This window comes from Entamoeba invadens (genome assembly GCF_000330505.1).
Source record: "Entamoeba invadens IP1 unplaced genomic scaffold scaff_1105074724771, whole genome shotgun sequence".
Taxonomy (NCBI): domain Eukaryota; phylum Evosea; order Mastigamoebida; family Endamoebidae; genus Entamoeba; species Entamoeba invadens.
Genome location: NW_004191752.1, coordinates 15,467 through 21,386, shown reverse-complemented (window position 1 = coordinate 21,386; position 5,920 = coordinate 15,467).

Genomic DNA, 5,920 nt, shown 5'->3' with positions numbered 1-5,920 from the left:
TAAATGACAAAAGTAAATGTGAAGGTTGTCTTCCTGGATATTTTTCAAATGATGAACTTAATGAAAAATGTGTGACGTGTTCAGATGTTTCATGTTTTAATTTAAATGACGAGCAAAAGTGTCAACAATGTGGTAATAAATGTAAAACATTTGGTGAACCATTTAATAAATGTATTCCAAAAGACTGTGTTGATATTGATACAACAAGAAATGTGTGTGTACAGTGTATAGATGGTTATTTTTTGGATGAAAATTACAATTGTAACAAATGTGACAAAAAATGCACAAAAGTTGGATGGTGTGTTAAAACCCAAGATAATTGCGAAACGATCAAACCAATTGAAAATTGCTTAGTTGAATCTCTAGACAAAAAGTGCAAAATATGTGAAGAAGATGCAACACTCAAAAGTGATGGTAAATGCCTTTTCGAAAATCATTGTTTTTCATACAACGAAGAAAATCAATGTGTCGGATGCTTAACATTTAATAATGGAGAAGAATTTTTATACGTTCCTAATAATAAAGGAGTGTGTTACAAACAAGAAAATGGAGATATTGTTATTGCTACAATATTTTCAATATTGGCGCTTCTATTAATTTGACACTTTTCCAACCGAATTTTTTTAATAAAGGTTAAGTTAGAAATGATTTGTTCTAAAACATTGTTTCGTTTTTTTGTACAATAAAACACTTTCAAAACCGAAATTTTCTAACCGACGGTTTTATTTTATTAAAATAAAGTGTAAATCAACACTAAATTACCTAAGAGTTTCTTTTAAAAAATGTGTTGGAAACCACAAGAAAAACAGTTACATTTTGAATCCTAATATTTTAACCATAAAAACAACCTATCAATGTTATTACGTTTCTGATGTCAGTCTTTTGACTATTTAAATTATGTTACTTTAAACAACATTTTAAAGTAATTAATTTGTAATCGTTTTTGTTATTCATTTTTGAGTTTTTTTAAAACAAATCACAAAATAAATAAATTCAACTTAAAAATAAAAAAAACTTTTTCTAAATAAACAATTTTATATTAACTTTTAGTAATTATCCTTACGAAGTGAAAACGGGATAATTTTTATCATTGTTTTTCAACTTACAATATTAAAATGACTTTCGAGATTGTCATCAACCAAGTAATCCTAAGATCTTTTGGGTCGAATTAATTATTTTTTAGTAAATCGGCATTTTACTTTTTTCTTTACCAAATAACAAAAAAATATTTTTTAAAATTTCACATTTTTTTTTCTAAATTTACACATTGTTGAATTAATTATATATAATCACCATTAACCTTAACGGATCGTGTTATTAATTTTCACGCAACAGAGTTATCAACACAATTAAACGTTCAAATAAACAAAAAAATACAACAGTGTTGATACTATAATAATACTCAAATCAAATTACACTTAAATAATAGTTGTTTATAACATTGAATTTATTGATTGTAAATAATAACTTATGTGTAATAATTATGATATTTATAAAACAAAAATAAACGATTATCATCAATTTCATTGTGTAACTACGTCTATGTACACTATTTTCGTTCAACTTTTTGTTGATAATTACATGTAAGAGAGTTGTTATATACGATTATACTTTCTTAACTATTGTTTTCTTATTCTTCATATAAAACACATAATTAAACATATATACCTTAGTAACACCACAACATTTATTATTATATATAATAGAAACATGTATTGATTATTAATATAAATAATTTAATAACAATAGATGATATATTAAATTTCACTGTTAATCACAACATTTTCATTTTTATAAATAAACAAAATAAAAAACTGGATAACTTTTTAGTGTGTAAACGTGTAACATCAAACCTGAACTTGAAATCATTACCAAAATTACTAGAATAACACATCTTAAAACATTTTTGCTTTTAACTTGTTGCTTTCTTACATATATACATAAAATATAAAAATAAATATTTTATCATCAATAAATGAAAGCAGACGATAAAAAATTATAAAATTGTTTAGAATTATTCGTTGTGGTACATTAACTTAGTTGTTTCAACAAAACTGAATACACATTATTATTTTAAATATTAATTCTATACATATTTATCTATAATAACAGTTATTTCTCAAAATCATATATAACAGTGAATTAAAACATAAACGTTTGTCTTTTTGGATAAAATACAATGCACGAGTTTTATAAGTAATACACAAACAAATAACAATTCAATTACTTTCAAATTAATTAATAATGTAGTAAAAAAATATTTTTAATTAAATTTATAAGATATATTAATCGTATCTAAGTGACAACACCAATGTAATTAAAAAACAAATTACTTTATTATCAACATTTTTTATTTATTCATGTGTATATTTGATTATTTATCATAAACAAAATTAATGTAATTGTCAGTTATATTAACCAGTAAATAAATATTTTATTTAAACGTAACATGTACAAATGGGTGAACCACAAGTCGTAAAAATAACCATTCACATTCTTTTTATACTTTAATACTTTTGTATTTGTTCAGTTTGAAATTATATGTTTACACACTCAAAAAGTATAAATGTTTTATAAATTAATTCATTTTTACAATGAACTTGTTAAGTATAAAAGTAAACCATGTTATATTAATTATCATAATAAATTCATTAAAAGTAACTGTATAATCATGTTATTATTTGACTATTCAATAACAGTTGTAATGTCAATATTATAATTGTGTTATTTGTGTGTGTGTAGTAAGACATAATAAATAAAAAAGATAATATATATGTTCAATAACGTTATTTACATGTTATTATCAACAATGAGTTATTGAAAAATATTTTTTTGATGTAGTTACACAATTTAAATGGTCACACCTATTTTAAATATAAAAGATATATTCATAAATCAAAAATATGTCAAAAACAATTATTATCTTTGGTTTATATTAACATCAACAAATACATTTAAACACAATTATTAATTATTTATTTATCATTCCATGTCTTGTCATTTTGACAACAGAGTGTGTGATTATCAAAAAACTACATTTTTAATATGAAATACAATTGTTTAAATATGATAATTTAAAGAAATACAATTATTTTTTTGTTTACCAAATAATTATTTTTATAAACACTTTTTTTAACACAAAAAATAATTAATTATTTTTTTATATTTACAATTATTTGACACGCATTTCAAACCATTTGTTACAAGTTCTTAATTATTTTACGTATGTTTTTGACTTTAAATAATAATTGTCAGCCCAAGCACTTTGATGGATCTTCAAGGTCGCCTTAACAATTAAAGCAATTATTATTAATATTATTAACATAATAATAAACCAAATTATTTTGGTTTATTATTTGTGTTTGATAAAAACATAGTTTTAAAATTATACAATAACAGAAAAAAATGGTTTCCAAACCGATTCATTAAAAAATTTTTGATTGTTCCCGAAATCTACCAAAATCCACTTAGTTTGCCACTTCGTCTACTTACGGCGCATTTTCATTATTCATAGCAATTTTGTTCCGGCTAAAGGCGCCAAATTGTTGGACAATTTCATTGTTAAATCGTGCAATTTAAAACATCTTGAATTGCCTGAAAGTGTCGATGAAATCAAAAATTGGTGTTATAAAAATTATACAATGCTGGAGTCTGTTAAAATCATCAACGAAAGTTGTTTGATTGGAAAACAGTGTTTCATGGGATGCAGTCACATAAGAAGTATCAAATTGAAGAAAGTGTGTTGTTCGACAAACACCTCGTCTTTGCAAATTTATCATCACTCACTTCTTTACATCTTCCAACAACACTAACTAAAATCAGAAAATTTATGTTCAAAAATTGTCGAAAACTTGAAGATGTTGTTATGAAAGAAGAAATACACAAAATCTGTGATTCGGCGTTTCAAAATTGTGAAACATTAAAAATAATTTGTATCCCAAAAGTGTGACAAAAGTTGGACTCTCGAGTTATAAAAGGTGTAATTCTTTACATAAAATTGGGTGTTTACAGTCGCTTCATTTTTTCAGCATCAATTTTGTGTGGTGTTGATGCAACATTTAATTATTATTAATTCTCGACTTTGTTTAATTATTTATCAATATCAAACTATAAATATAATGTATTTTAAGAATAGTTTAATCTAAATATTAACCACCAAAAAGACATAAATAATCTTTTATTTTCATTCAAAAATCGCTGTAATCGTTTTAATTCACTTTAATAACTTTGGTTGAAATTAAAATCGTTGTAAAGTGTATCACAAAATGGTCGACCACCGTAAAATGTTCGTACAGCTTTTAAAACAAATTATTTACACAAAAGGTTCACTTTTCGAAATAATTTCTTTGGGAAATTCAATACGAAGGACTTTTTGTTCTGTTTTGTTTTGTATTTTTGAATTTTCTTTACGAAGATATTTTCATAATTAATATTTTTATTCATCAAACTTAAATCGTTATTTCGAAATTGATTTTTGTTATTTACCTGGGACCTACATTGACCACCACCACCACCTCTTAAAATAGATTTATTTTTTCTATTTCGAATCATATTCAAATTCAAATTATAGTAAATAGGAAACTGGGATAATATTAGGTCTGGTTCCCGAATTCAAAAAATGCCGAAAATTCACCTCGAGTCAGTGGAAACCGAGAAAGACGGAGCATTGAAAAGAAGGCTCTGAAGACACACTCAAACAGTCTGTTTGTGCACTGTTTTACCCACTTTCCAAGTCCTCCCTTGGCGCGGATCCCCCCTGACCCCCCGCAAGCGGGGGGGAACCACATCCGCGTCCACACAGTACGGACAAGGAAAGTGGGTGACATGGGGACGCACAAACAGTGGCTGAAAAGTGGACTCCCTTCAAAAAACACTCGCGGCAAATATTTTTTTTGGTAAAGGTGGTGGTGGTGGTCAATGTAGGTCCCTATTTACCTTATTGTTATTTACCTTTATTTTGTCATAAATAGTAAAGTATAGTTTTTATAGTTTCACTGATGATTGATAAATATTGAACTTGGTTTTTTAATTTGATATTCATAAAAATAGAGCAAAATATGTACCATCTTATCTTAAATATACTGTTTTGACGGTACGATTATTTTTCTGTCAATTGTTGTATTATATTAGATGTATCAATTAAATATAAAGATTTAAAAACTCAGCTATGTATATTCAATATAAAAAACGAACTCATATTATTGATTAAAACAGCTTTATTGTTTAATAATAAAAGATTAATATCGATATAGTATTCGAAATGGTACTGTTTGTAATAATGACTGCATATGTTTGACATCAATCGAGGATTCTCCAGAAAAAGAATTACAAACTCCACATTTCTTGTATTTCTTTTTTGGATGTATAATATGGTTAAAAAGTAATAAATTCAAAAAAGAAAACAAAAAAATAATCATTTCAAAAAAAAGAAAAAAACTATAGATATAGTTAGTTTTTTACATCGTTAATTAAATATCCTACTTCATAATGAATTATTAACAAAAAACTTACACAAAATAATTAAATATAAAACGTGGTAAATCGGGTGCTTAGCCTATTGTTCAACCATAACAAAAAACGCTATTAAAAAAACATCATCTAAAACAAACCTTATGTCAATCTAAATTTAAAAATTGTAAACCCGGATTATAAAAAATGAAGATTATTCAACAATAAAACACAGAGATTGGTTTGCAAAATATCAACATTTAAAGCATGAAGAAAGGTTTATTCACAAAAAAACGAAAAAAAGAATATATTTTTTGTGATTTTTTTGGTCTCAAAAATTTTAAAAAATTGACATCGCTGACACAGACACCATGATTTTTTTTTGTTTGACCATAAAAAATGCCATTAAATATAAACGTTATATTTTTCTATTTTTAAAAACTGTAAAATTGGATTATAAAAATTGTAGAAT